At 33.8% G+C, this 15,663-nt stretch overlaps 1 pseudogene; it reads right to left on the bottom strand.

The window, feature by feature from the left end:
- The window catches only part of LOC141552880 (bcl-2-associated transcription factor 1 pseudogene), a 122,014-nt pseudogene extending 106,553 nt beyond the window's left edge, over positions 1–15,461 (bottom strand).
- Positions 15,462–15,663: the final 202 nt, after the last annotated feature.

Here is a 15,663-nt window from a genome sequence, read left to right as displayed (position 1 = left end):
ACCCTAACTCCTCAGTCTGGCTTTAATTCTATGCTAGTAACTCTATTTTTATATTGCATTTTGGATGATGGGCCAATTTTATTTTGAAAAAAATCCTGTAATATTCTTGAACTTTTACCAGCATCATATTACCACCCCTCTCTCTGTCTCTCTCTGTCTCTCTCTGTCTTTGTCTCTGTCTCTCTCTCTTTCTCTCTCTCCCTCTGTCTCTCTCTGTCTCTCTCTTTCTCTGTCTCTCTCTTTCTCTGTCTCTCTTTGTCTCTGTCTCTCTCTGTCTCTCTGTCTCTTTGTCTCTTTCTGTCTCTGTCTCTCTCTGCCTCTGTCTCTCTGTCTCTCTCTCTCGATTTCTCTCTCTCATCAATATAAATATGGATTTCCCTTGAGATTAACATATTGTTTAAATTCCTTTACAAAGGAGGCTTTTCTTTATCCCACTTCCCCTAATTAATAAGATTGGAAGACAGATGTCAGAATAGTGAGGTTCCAATCTTAGTTCTAATTTCTGCCAGTATGCCTTTGATCTCATTATTTAACCTCTTTGAGCCTGCTTCCTCATCAGCAAAATGAAGGGGAGATGAGATGATTTTAAGGTCTTTTGCTTGCTTTGCATTCTATGAACCTATCTTTTACCCCATCCCCCTACAATGCTTCTTAAAATTCATTCTTCTGTCACTATCTTTCAACAACTTTTTGTCCTTCAAAATTCATGCAATCTGATTACGCCATCTTCATCACATCCTCATTGTTGTCATATATCAATATCCTGGACAAGTTCCCACCTTCCTCAATGATTTTAGCATCTGGCACATTAGCTTCATTTCTATCCCATCCAATTACATCATCCTCAGCAACATTAATATCCATATTAATGACCTCAGATTTCCTTAACTTCTTCAACTCCAGTGACCTCCACTTTTACTCCACTTCAGTTAGACATAAATATCACTTCAGGGCTTACTATCACTTAGTTGTACTTTTCCTCTAAGACTTTAAATTCTGAAAATTCTGTCCTATGGCCACAAAAAAATCACAAATTGTTAACATTGGACATTTATTTAACAGAGTTTCCTAGTATAGATGAGCAAACTATGGAAAGAATGATGAAGTGACTTGCCCAGAGTCAGAAGTATTTGAAGAGTTATTAGCTGGACTCACACTTATTTTGTTTGACTCCAAAGAATCAAGCAAGAAGTAGAAGTTGCTGACAGGTAAACTTGGGTTCCCTATAAAGAAAAATCCTAACAATTAGAGTCATCTAAAAGTAGAGCGGACTATTTTCAAAGATAGGGTTTATTCCTTCTTTAGAGATCTTCAAATAAAGGCTGGGTGACATTTTCTTGTAGAGAGTGGATTCTGGTTGAGATATATGTTAAATTAGTACTCTGAGGTCATTTCCAAGTCTGAGATTTCATAACAATTCTTTCAAGACATTTCTTTATCAGTCTATTTCTATGGTGCATCTTCAATTTTCCACTTCAACTGGCTCCTTGCTTTCTTCCCACACATATATTAAGGTTTCTATTGACCTTTTTATTGTTCTTGTTGCTTATCCCAAGCACCTAAACAATTCCTCTACAAAGCATATTTTTTTCAAAAAAAAAAAAGGAGCAAAAATTATTTAATATACTGACTGTGATTGACAGACCATGATACTTTGTATTTTCTTAGTTTATCATTATCTAATATAAAAGATGCAATTTAAATCTAATGATTTGGCATCACCATTATGCATTTATCTGATCTATGTGTGGCTTTTTAAGGGGATTTTATCTGTTCCTTTTTTTAAGGACACTATTCTTTTGCATATTTTTTTCAATTTGTGTTACTTTAAATAAGTCTTCCCATGACTCCCTGAATTCCATCATATTCATTATCCTTACAGCAAGACAAAATTATATTATGTTAATATATCACAATGTTTTATCATTCAATCACTGGATATATAGATTGTTTCCACCCTTTTATTGCTATTATAAAAAGTGATGCTATGAATATTTTTGTCCATTTTAAAACTAATTTTACAGATCTTTCATTTCTTCATAGTAATCCATTTCTCTTCTTTCCTTCTCCCCTTCACTGCCAAAATTATTTTGTTGAAAGAGCAATCTACCTACACCCAATACTTTACTTATCCAACTATCCACTCTCAAATATTTGCATTCTGACTTCCTTTCTCAATATTATATTGAAACTGCTTTTTCGAAGTCAGTGATGATCTTGTAAGCGACAATTCTAATGCTCTTTTCTTAGTCCTCATATTTTCTCTAACCTGTTTGCAAGGCTGGATACCAGGAACAACTACTTGGGATGACAGGCAATGCTTATGACCACACATATTCAAAGGCTTGCAGGTTTATCTTATCTGTTCTTGAAGCAAAAATACCAATTATTTCTGGGATCATATCACATTAGAGAAGAAAGTTGAAGACTATTATGTTGTATACCATAGTCTGTTTTTAGTCTCACTTACTACAGTTAAGTCGAACACTAAGAGGGAAGGTAGAGAATAGATAGAAGATTAATAAGAGACAGTTGACCATTACAACTCATAATTCATCACTGGGAAGAGTATTTTTGAAACTTTCTTTTACACATTTCTTTAGTGGCCTAAAGTCATTTTTCATAAGTACAAACCATTTGTTTCCTTTTTTTTGCTCAAAAGCACAAAGCATTATGGATTTTTACTTCTGATTAGTGGGGTCTCTAGTTCAGAGTAAAACTAGCAAACTTGCAAAAGCCTTCAATCCTTTGGTGTTTACTGGTGCCTGATAATTTTTGTTACCATCAATAATATTAAAAACAAAAAGAAAATTATTGTTATTTTGCTTTAGGACTACTTGCTGACTTATTTAGTTTCAGTGAATTGAAACAAGATAAAGTGTGAAATATTTGAAAAATACTTAGGCTATGATTGACAATTTCCTCCTCAACTTCTTTCACTTTTCACATCAATTATTTGACTTCCCCTTTCAGGCTTAAACCTGTCCCAGACTCAGTTACCAATTTGAAGTTTTAAGTAAGTCCCCATTGGGGTTCTAGTTGCTTAGTATGTAGTCAGTCTTTTAGTCCAGCTTTTATTTTGTTTCTGTGTTCTTTGTTTCTTGAGACCAGGGTCTGATTATATTCCTGTACTAAAAAGCAATGAACTTCAAGTCATCAGAATTGAGTTTAAACTTGGACAATTCACTTTACTTTTCAGGGCTTCGATTTCCTTATCTCTAAAATAAAGGAATTATACTAGGTGGACCCTTCTAGCTCTGGATCTCTGATTTAATGAATCTTAGTAAATAGGTCAGCATTAGACTTACTAGGACCAAACTACTATGTTCTCTCCCAGCCAACACTTCATTTTCTCTTGATTGGAATTTGCTTTACTCTCATCATGTTAGATTCTAGAGTCCTCACCTGAACTCTATTATCCATAGTGTAAGTCTCACTATTTGACACCAGATATTCCGTGAAGTCACCCCACCATCTGGCGAGATATTCACTTATAGTCATCTGCTAGATCCAAGCAAAAAATGGTAAATGTTTAACAAATGGTTTTCCCTGGTTCCTTCCCTTCCTCCCATAATGTCCATACTATACTCTTCTAAATTTAAATTACGTTAACATTTTCTTCAATACTTTCTTAAGTCTACATGATCAATATATCAAGCCACGATTTGCTGATTTCTAAGGTATGAATGCTCACAGTGTTAATGTAAAAATTCAGTTATTAAGAGCTAGTTTGAGCTGGCTTGAGCATCCCCCAGTCCCATATTCTTCAGTCACTATTTGTTGATTTACATTTCAGGACAAACTATAACTATTGTGGGCCTTGAAGCTTTACTGTAGATAGGAATTTCAGAGAATACCCTATGATTGTTTTGGAATGTGCTTTTTCCCATTTCAGCAGCTTAGAATAGTATCCTGGAACAGGCTCCCTCTGCTTCAGCCTTATTTTATTTGTATCATTTCCACCTTCTCCCTGTCTACCAACTTCTCCCAGGTGCAAAAATTGTTACAGCTTTTACAATATATGCCTGCTTTAAGAACTCCTCCATGATGACTCCTCTTCGAAAATAATCTGGGACTGTAAGTTGGACTACATATTATTGTTTTTTTTTTAATGCATTTTGAATGTAAAAGCATCAAGATGTTGTAAAGTAAAATAGAAATTATACACACATACACTCACATACACACACATACATATATATATATATATATTTATATTTATATTTGGAGGCATATATGCTTATGTTTCAAGTTATGCTAGAGTAGTAACCCAGCCATATCAGAATGCTAGATATTCTAAAATATACACATAGGCATTAATTGTCCAGTACTCTGTAGGAACTGGCACATTTTTCTTATAGCCACATGTTATACATAATTTATAATATGCCTATGAAATATGTGTACATGCATGCATTCATGGGTATATATGAGAGACAGACAGACAAGACAGAGACAGACAGAGACAGAGAGAATAAGTGATAATATTGTTTGGGAAAACCAGACCACGATATTGGCTAATTTAATCAGTTTCCTAAGCTCATCTGTTCACAAATATTTTATTAGCATCATAGTCAATTTTCCTGGATTACAGTTTTCTGCATGTATACTACAATTAATGTACATATTTATATATGTATTTGGTTTTCTAATACTCAAATATAAATTAGATTTACTTTAAGGATCCCATGAACAAAAGTTTTTTGGAAGTCAGGTTTAAATTTATATTAAATAATAGGTCTAATTATATTCAGATACCATATAATAAACAATAGTCTTGAATTCTGCTAATTTCATAGTAATTGTATCTACCAGAACAAACAAAACTGAGAAGTTGCTTCTCTTATTAATGAGTTTTCTTTGCACTGAGATTTGTCCTTCAGGACATCAGTCTATATTCTACAAAAGATGGTATAAAGGATTGATGTCAAAAATATTTATGTTTTGTTCCTAGCTATATATACATATGAAACACTAAATACCAGAGCCACTAGAAAATGACACACAATTTGTACCAAAGAGGTGAGAAATTGCAGGAGTCTATCATTTCTGGCCAGGGAAAATAAAGAAAATTGCTTGAAGAACACAGAAAAGTTGGAGGAAAATGTTCAGCAATTGCAGATGGATTGCCACTTCATGAGGTATTTTCCTTTTATTATTTTTATCTTTAAATAGAATATGTGGGGTTCCATTTATGCTGCTACTCAGTGTAAATTTGGCTTTCATCTCTGCTCTGTGATACTCATTCAGATTCTGCAATTGGTGTCAGGCAAAGAGGAACATGGAAGTCAGCACAAGAAGACCAGAACTATACAATTGTGGAACAAAGAAAAAGTATGAAGCTTCAACAAGAAGAAACCTATTTCTGTTATTTAAAAGATTTCATTGTTCTTAGTTATTCACATCATTAGGCAAGCTCCTCCCTCCCGATGCTTAACGAAAAAAACACAAAGAATGTCAGTCACTTAGGGAAAGGGCAATGATGATCCAAAAGATTTAAGTCCAAAAAGAAATTTTTTTTTCAAATACTGAATATATTTTCTTCCTCTGCAACTCAATATATAGACTGCTTTTAGTGGTGTGATTATCCATCCTCGTCCCATTTATATTATGTATATCTTTTTTGCCTCAAATCAAAACTGACTGATTTCTCATTTGTGATGTAGATGTGACCTTGGGAAACTGAAAATTATACCACAAGAACACAAGTCCTGGAATAACCTGTCAAATTGGAAAACCCTTGAGTTAGTACCCAGTTATAAGTTATTATCTGTCGATATGTCTAGCTAAGTTTGGAGAAGCTCATCAGGCCATAAGTTTGGGCACCAAGTGACAAAAATCTTTTTGTCTACAGTATCACATGAAACCAACCAGGAAGATGTGGAAGAGATGCAAGCTGCATTAGTAAAGAAGATATACACAATAAGGATATCCCAGGTCTTTTCAAGTATTTTCTCGTATATTTAAATTCTCTCTGGCACTTTCTGTAATGACTACTTTAATATTCTGTTGGGATACAGTTCTGCTCATGTATGATAATTTCTTAATTTCCCTGCCCCTACCCTCTCTCTTTATTGCTAAGTATCACTTGCAAATAAAATGAGATTTTTGTTTTTAAGCCCTCAACTGTCCTGCTGCTCAATTTCCAGCTGAAGTTATAATCTTCTGTTTGGGATACCATAGTTGATTACTCTAGAAATAAATGTGATACTCATTATCCACCATTTGTGACAAGGATGGGGAAAGACTGTGATTAAATAAAAATTGGCTTGGGTTGTTTTGCAGATCTCTAACCACAGTATTTTAAGGGCTTCAGGGAAATTCATGTGTTGGTATTTTAAAGTGTGTGCTTGCTCTTATATTGCCACCTATTTTTTCAGGTATGGTATGAAAAATTTACCTTGTCAGTCAGTCAGTCAAAAGCATTTATCAAACCTTCACTGTTTGTAGAATTGTTTACCCTGCACTGTGAGGCAATACAAAGGGAATAGAAATTCTACTTATTGCCCTCCAGTAGTTTAGTAGAGGAAGATGGGGCAGTCATTCAATTAATCTAATCAATAGACATTTATTGAAAACCTTTATTATGCAATTCAAATCTCTGCATATTGTGCTTGATATCAGAGACATAACTGGGAATTTGGGTGACTCTTGGGTAGAGGCGGGTTATAATCCAAGATACTCTAAACAGCATATGCTATAGCTGCCTCTGATATAGTATGGGTGTTGGCATAAGACCTGGGAAATGCAGTTTGTAGGCTGTATAGCCAGGTGTAGTATAATTGCAAAATGTCAGGAAAGACAGTTCCAGAAGTGGGGCATGATGGTAATAGAACCTTTGTTTTATTTATTCATTTATTTAGTTTTATTTTGTGTATATGAGGAAGAAGGGGTTCTCCCCTGTCATTTTTTTCTTTATCTTACAATCCTCTTCAGTCCCAAGTAACATTGCTGCAGAATAGCAGGGCAGATGTGTTCCCTGTCCCAAATGTAAGAATCAGAGAGCAGACTAGGTAGCTCTCTTTTAATTATAGTTATACTTGCATCTAATCCTTTACATATACTCAAAGACCCATAGCATCCACATATGACATATTTATCTTGCTTCAAATATACCAGACTTGTTTTCACTTTTGAACCATTTCATTCCCCAAACTATTCTTAACAACAGCCTGGTCTGAACATTTAATTCCCATATTCTATAAATTCTCCTTGGTCCCTATATTTCTAGGATAAAAAATAAACCCTGTATTCATCTTCTAAAATCCCTTATAACTTGGCCTTAATATCCCTTGCTAGCCACATCATACATTAATCTCTTCCCACACTCTATTAACAATCTACTCAAATTGTTTTTTTGTCCTTTGCTATTCTTTACACTTGTCATGCTACTTCCCATTTCTTTGATTTTTCATTGGTTGCCTATTTGACCAGAACTACATTTTTACCTTCCTCTGCCTCACAGAATTTCTTGCTTCAAGACTCAACTGATACAACATCTTAGACAATGAAGTCTTTCCTGACCCCACCTATATAATTGCTGGTGCCCTCCTTGTCTTTACCAATTTCTAACCTTATGTCAGTTAGGTGTAGCTGAGAGTTTTCATGAGTGAAAGAAAACATAGTTAATATTCTTCTAAGGTTTTCAAAATTTGACTTACCACTTGCAATCCAGGCTGTCTGTGTGAAGCCTTTTATCCCAAATGCATACAAATTTATGAAGGTTAAAATAAACCTTGAGAGGTGTCTTATAGAGGAAAATAAGTCACACAAGGACAACATGGGTCCTGATAGGTGCATTTGGAAAGGTAGAGTAAAGCCAAGCCTATAATCCTTGCTACTGGATAGGCTGAGGCTGATGGATCATTGGAGCTTGTGAATTCTGTGCTGCCATAAGACTTAAGTCAATTGTTATGCTCAAACTGAGCCAAGCACCAATATAGTAAGCCCACAAGAGGTGTGTGTGACAGGATGGGGGTGGTGGTCTAGGGATTTGGGAGAGGAATGGAGTTGACCTGCCTAAGGAATAAAAAACCAGGCCAAGGTGTACCAGATAAAATTTTTCATGTAAATCGGCAATGGGATAGGGTCTATGAAGTTATTTTACTTTTTACCTGAGCACAATAGGAAGAAGAGGAAAGGGAGGAGGAGAAAGAAGAGGAGAGGAGGGGTAGGAGGACAAAAAATGATTTCTAGAGGAGAGGCTACAGTAATTTTCTATTTACTTTTCAATCTACTAATAGTTACTGCTTTTCAAAAGTGAAATGGCTCATTCAAAATGAAGTGGATTTTCCATTGTTGGAGACTTTCAAGGAGAGGCTGGATTATTAAGAAATTTGATGGAGGAGATCTCTGTTCAGAAATGTGCTAAAATAGAAAAATGTCTGAGGTCCTTCCTGATTCTGAGATTTTATACTTCTTGTTAGTGTTAGTCTGGATAAAAATAAATAAATACATATTTCCCATGTATAAAATACTGTCAAGAATAATCAGTTCGATCTCATACTTATTACATTGGGAAAATACTTATCTTTAACCTTCAGTCATAGTTGTGTATAATTTACTTGCCCAACACTATGGCAGTCTGAGTTTGAGTAAGGTAGGATGAAAATAAATTTTGTTTTATAAACATATATGCATATACATATATATATATATATACATATATACACATATATACATATTCATACACACATGCATATAGCACCTGTGTACCACACACTATGCTAAGAATTTTACAAGTATTATTTTATTTGATCCTTATAATACTCTTGAAAGGCAGGTGCTATAATTATCCCCATTTTACAACTGATGAAAAGTGAAGTAGAAAGAGGTTCGGTGATTCAAATAGGGCCTCACAGCTAGTGAATGTCTGAGGCCACATATGAACCCAGATCTTCTTGACTCCAGATTATAAAGTATATTACCTAGCTATACCTGGAAATGTGATTGAAATAACAGAGTCAAAATATCTTGACATTATTCAGAGGAACATAATTCATAAAAGATGTTCTCCTCCCTATCCTCTGAATATTTCTTTGTTCTTATTATTCCTGTGTTTTAAAGTGCCTTCACCTAATTTGTCCTTATCTATTGAAATCCTCAGTTCTATTTAAAATCCAGATGATTTGGTTCTTATTGCTTTATACACTGATTTTGCCTTTATTGCATTAGTACTCTCACAACCTAAAATTAGATATATCAATTTATCACCGAATTAAACATGTTATATTGTTTTCATTAAATATGCATATGTATTTATGTATATTATATATATGTGTATATATATATTATTCTTATTTTGACAATTGGATTTTAAGCTCTTTAAAAGAAGAAATCACATAGGATTGTAGGATCACAGATATAAAAGGTTAGGACTTTAGAAATCAGAAAGTTCAGCCTCATACTATATTAGCTCTTTTTGTGTAAACATTCTGCACTTCTTTGTACACCCCATAGTATCTATCACATAATTTGAGAATTTGAAGGCTTCTTAGCAGTCACTTAGTCTAAATCATACTAAAAAATTAAACCTCATTATGCTCTATCTAGCCAGTAGTAAAACAACCTTTCTTTAATATGATGCATACAAACAACTGACAAATTTATAAGAATACAAGGGAATCCACAATTGATAAATGACCAAAGGATATGAACAGATAATTGTCATCGGAAAAAATTAAATTCACTTATAGTCATCTAAAAGGCTCTAAATCACATTGCTTAAAATGCAAATTAAAATAACTCTAAGGTACTATTTCATGCCTATCAAATTGGCTAAGATAACAGGAAAACAATGATCAGTGTTGAAGGGAATGTGAGAAAATTGTGACACTAATGCACTGTTAGTGGAGTTGTGAATTGATTCAACTATTCTGGAGAATGATTTAGAACTACACCAAAAGGACTATCAAACTATATATATACCCTTTAATCCAGCAGTGCCACTATTGGGTCTATATCCCAAGGAAATCATAAAAGAAAGAAAAGTACTCACTTGTGCAAAAATATTTGTAGCAGCTTTTTTGTGATGTCAAGAAAATGGGAATTGAGTGAATGTCCATCAATTGGTAAATGACTTAATAAGTTATGATATTTAAATATAATGGAATATTACTCATATAAGAAATGATGAATCAGCCTTGATTTCAGAAAAGCCTGAAAAGACTTCTATTAACTGATGTTGAGTGAAGAAAGCAGAATCGGAAAACATTGTGCATTATAACAGCAAGGTTTTATGATGATCAGTAATCATACCTAGTAGATGCAGGGAGAGATAGATAAATGACTGATGAAAGACTTAGCTCTTCTCAGCAACTCCAATAGACTTTGGAGGGAAAATGGTATTTATACTCAGAGAAAGAACTTTGGAGACTAAATGTGGATTGGATTATACTCTTCATCTTTTCTTTTTCTTTTTGTTTTTTCCTCATAATTTTTATCTTTTATTCTGATTTTTCTTTCTCAATATGACTCATATGGAACAAAAATGATTGTATATGTATAACCTATAACAGATTGCTTGCTGTCTTGGGGAGGGGAAGATAAGTTAGTAAGGGAGAAAAAAATTCAGAACTCAAAACCTTACAAAAATGAATGTTGAAAACCCTTTACAAGTAATTGGAAAATCTACATTAGAAAAATAGAAAAAATAGCACTTATGTAAGACTTATGATTGAGGCAGTCTGTTCCACTTTGAAATAGCTCAAGTTTTTAGGGGAATTTTCCCTATGTGAAGTCTAAATGTGTCTCTCTGTTCAAATAGTATATCTTTAATTCTTTCCCCACTAGCACTGAAATCAGCCAACTATAGTATTCATTTCTTATCCTTAAAGTCTTTTCTTCACACTAAACATTTCAAGATCCTTCAAATAATAATGCTTATATGATATGAATTTGAGGCTTTTATAATCTGGTTTGGCTACCACTGAATGTTCTCTATATTATGGTACTAAATAATGGAATCCTGGTTACACAACAAGTTCTTCATAAGTAATAACAAATGAATAATAATGTAGAACTTAAAAATAAAAGTTCAATTTTTGTCCTTTTAGTAGTTTACTAGTCATGCCTGAGTCCTGAAATTGCTTTGGGGTTTTCTTGACAAAGATATTTCAGTAGTTTGGCATCTCCAGCTTATTGTGCAGATGAAAAAACTGAGGCAAATAGGGTTAAATGACTTGTCCAAGATCACATAGCTAGTAAGTGTTTGAAGACAGATTTGAATTCAGGAAGATGAGCTTTCCTGACTTCAGGCCCACCACTCTAACCACTGCCCTACCTAACAGCCCAGAAACATAATAGCAAAAATTATACAGAAACAGAAGCCCATTGTGGCTCACAGAACTGCTATGTGATAAGGGAACAGAGGAAAGCATTACTTCAAAAGGGAACAGACTGGTGAACTGTGAGTTTTAACCAATAAATTTAATCTTGGATAAAGTCTCACTAATTCAGAAGGTACCATGCTTAAATTTGGATGCATGCTTTAGTGAGCATAGCTATTACTTGCTGAAAACATAATAATAATAATAATAATTAATAATAATAATAATAATAATAATGAAAGTGGTGATTAGCATTCATATAACACTAAGTTTTGCTACATGTTTTATATATGTTAACTCATTTGAATATAGTATTGTGATACTTAGTCCCATTTTACAGATGAGGAAATTTACTCACAAAGAAATTAAGTGGCTTGTTCAGAGTAACATCTAGTAAATTTGAGAATCATTCAAACACAGATCTTTTGAGTCATGTTTTCTATTTATTTCATCACTTCATTGCCATTTGAAAACAAGAGGAAGTAAAACATTTACATTTATCACAGATTGTGTTATTTGTGTTTCATTGTTAAAGAGAACCAATAAAATTAGAAAGATGATGTTGACTTGAAAGTGAATTCACTAAGCAACTAAATAATAACCACTTCCTAAATAAGTTTATCTTTTTATACTTCATAGCAGAAGTAAACAGAATGTGTACAACTTCTCTCTGCTGTTTCTTAACCTAAACATCAGTGGTTGTAGCTAACAGTGAAATAAAACAATAGCAATCTGAAATGGAAAGAAAATCTGAAATTGAATGTATAGCAGCATATTGCCCCATGTTTGAGGGAAATATTTCTCAACAAGTATCAATAATTATGTAATTCTGCCTGTAGTTTTAATCTATCCCAGGAGTGGAGAGAAGCAGAAGATTATGTCACTAAATATCTAAAGGATTATGTATTTTCCCAGATGATTTTAAAGGACATTACCCTTTTTTAAAGTAGATTATATAAACTTTCTTCAAAGTGTTTTTTTTTTGGAGGTGTCACTATTGCTTTGAAACAACAAATCCAAAAGGAGACCTAGGTCAGGAGACAGAGGGACCCTAGCATAATGTAACTGCTTTTAAAATGACATCTTCCATATGATGTTAGGTTTCCCTAAATGAAGATTTAAATTCTGCTCAGGGCAGCTGAGTTACACACCTGTGATCATTTCCATAGTTCTTCCTCATCCTATGAAATTGTCACCCAATTTGTTCCATATGACAATTCCAAACCCTCAGATCTAGCATCTTACAGTTGTATTAGCAACAATCTGATTTAGGTTTTGCTTTAAAAACTGTTCATTACACATGTTCTGACTGTCTCCAGATAGAAAAGGTAGCATTGTGGATCAACCGAGCCCCCAAATGGGAAGCAATAACTGACAAGACAGAAACAAAATGTCCTTTAAGAGGCAGTTTGCAAACTCTTCCTTGTTTGCTGTCTACTGCCTATTTTTAAATAATGCACAAATCAACTTCAGTACCATGGAAATAATCAACATAGGATCAAAACCTGGAGTTTCTAGTGGAGCACAAATCAAAAGCCCTAGGAATCCAACAGCTGGAGCCTGTCTCATTATTTCTCTGTGCTTTGATGTGCTTTTCAGCCAAGTATCTTAGAGAATTACTTGCAGATATGTCTATCTACAAATTCTACATTGCTTACATATTATAGTTTCCAGCAGAGATAAATACTGTAACTGAGTTCTCATTTTCAAAATAGAAATTTCCCTCCTTTTTTATCTTCTATTAAGCACAGTGTTGTAAATGGCAGAATTGAAAACCAAATGCATCTAATAAGGGAATCAAGTTTGTTATTGACTCTGGGCTGCTAGTTTCCATTAGATCATCCATCATAGTTTTATTATGTGATCAACTGCCTAATTAATTTTGTACTGGGGTATTTAGACAGAATACTGAATGTTTCAGTGGGGTTTTGCTATAATCCTGCACCTGCGGCCTCAGAGATTTCGATAGCCTCCTATCATAAGTTTATACTGTGCCTATAATCACTTCAGCTTTAGTAGGATTCCAGCTATTCAGTTCGCAGAAATATAGAGATATTTAATTTCAGAGGCACCAGAACATTTGCATCTGTGGTTATGTTTCTTTGGACTTTAATCAGATCAAAGTTACTGCAAGATATTAAAAGTGTTAGATACAATATTTTGCACAGACAGTTTTAGCAGATAAATCAGACACTGTTCTGATTTTTCTGTGCTTCTCTGTTAATATGAACAGATGCAATCATGCTATTGTATAAAGTCTCTTGATTGCTAGCATCATTTGATATTGCTACCATTCTGTAGTGATAATTAATGATAATATGATACTCTATATAGCAATAATTAAATATATCTTTGTGTTCTATATTGTACAAATAAATGTCAAAGATTAAGAAATAACTCTCCTCAGTTCATTGAACATTGGGCATTTTGAGATGAATAAGTTAGAAGAGTCTCAAAGGAAAAATTAAGATGTAACAGGCAGTCACTAAGCCAGGCCCTAGCTTATGTGACACACTTTATTTGTCTTGGCTTTTCTATCTTTAGCTTTGGTCTTTATTCAGCAAGATGAAATCTGTATGGTATCTCAAGACAGTTGTATAACAAAATACTAATTAATGGAAAATCCTATATTGCAAATACAAACAAGTGAATACTTATTGTTTATGGTAAGAGTTAACTCTAGTATACTTGAGAAGGAAGTCTCTTTAAGCTTGTCCTTGTCATAGAATTTGGCAGAACTCTGGTATTGGAATGAACTCCTTTAAAACATCATCCCATGGCTAAAACTTGGAATAGAATGTAATATTAATGTGAACTAAGTTAAATAGATTGTGAAAGGCTCTCTCTGGGTCTATCATTAACAAATCAAATTAAATCAATCATCAATCAATCAATCAATAAGCATTACCTGAAAGCAAAGGACTCCATTCAGAAGACTCCATTTTTAATAAGTATCTAAGAGGATGCAGATCCCATAAGAGATACTGACACTCAAAGTAACAATTATTCCTAAGAAAGGGCATCCTATTGGAAGCAGAGAAAAGGTGAACTATCTCAACAATTTGTTTATGCTTTTAGTTAGCTACTGTCACTTATCAGTTAATAATGGAAGGAAAAATATTGCATGGGTGAAAATACTATCACTTCTGAGCTCCCTTTCTGTTAGCAGCCCCTTAGCATTCATGTAGTATAGAAGAAGACCAGGAAAAAAAAAAAAAAAAAAAAACTACATTCAGTTGCAAAAGTTGCAAAAATAAAAATAAAAAAAAATCCTGAATAGCTTCCTAATTCAACTTGAAGCTGAGAACCTCTAGGAACTGGTGGTTTTTCTTCTTGCTTTCCCATATGGTAGGCTTTCCCTTGTTTTCTTGCTCAAATCCTTGAGCATATTTTATTTCAAAAACTTCTCATTAATAAATCTAATTTTCCCAAAGTGTGCTGCTCCTCTTCTCTGGAACTGCTAAGCTTCAAGGCCTAATCTAATCAAGAACTGATTGATATTTAAGATTTGTTACAGAAAACTGTCTGACAGCAATTTTTTACACAACTCTCTCTCTCCAAAGTCTCAGACCTTCCTGGGAGAACCTCGGTTGACCACTGTTTTTTAGGACTGGGGTTATACCAAATTAGCTACAGCTCTCCACAGATATTTTGAGAGGGAACAATGGGAATATGGTTATTTTGTTAAATTTAACCCATTTTAACTTTTAATTATTACTATTATGATAGGACTAGAATGTTATTTGTGTTGACTCGTGAACCATAATTAAAACTATTAGCTAAGCAATGCAGATATAGTAATCAGTCTCATCTCAACAGAAGAGATGAAATTTATATTGGAGAAGTGAAGGACTACAGGTATAGAAAGATGCCTTAGATGTTAACAATGTGTGAGATAGTTTGGCTTAATTGTTTCCCTCCTCCGCCATTTTATTTGAACAAAGGAAGCCTTCCTGTTTAAGGGAATAAGGGAAACATATTCAGAAATGGCAATGATATAAAGACCAAAAGTCATTAATCATTTACCAAAATAAATTTGGCATGAAACTGGGAGTAGGAGTTGGCAGCAAACAATAAAAGATTATGTTTCTTCATTCCTAACCGTGCCAAAGAACAGGGAACCTGAAGCACCATTATCCTCTCACTTTCTTAGACTCACATAGATAGTAAGTAATCAATTAATATTTGGCCAAAAGAATTGGATTTCTCTTTATGTTTCCTGTTAAGATATTTTTTAAAAAGATATAACAATGAAATTAAAAAAAGATTTTGTGAAGGTCAGCTAGATAATGCAATGGATAGAGCGTTAGTTTTGGAATCAGGAGGATTCATCTTC

The sequence above is a fragment of the Sminthopsis crassicaudata genome, chromosome 2, assembly GCF_048593235.1.
Source record: "Sminthopsis crassicaudata isolate SCR6 chromosome 2, ASM4859323v1, whole genome shotgun sequence".
Taxonomy (NCBI): Eukaryota; Metazoa; Chordata; class Mammalia; order Dasyuromorphia; family Dasyuridae; genus Sminthopsis; species Sminthopsis crassicaudata.
Note: the sequence above shows the minus strand (reverse complement) of the source record. Positions and strands in the feature narration are given on the sequence as shown.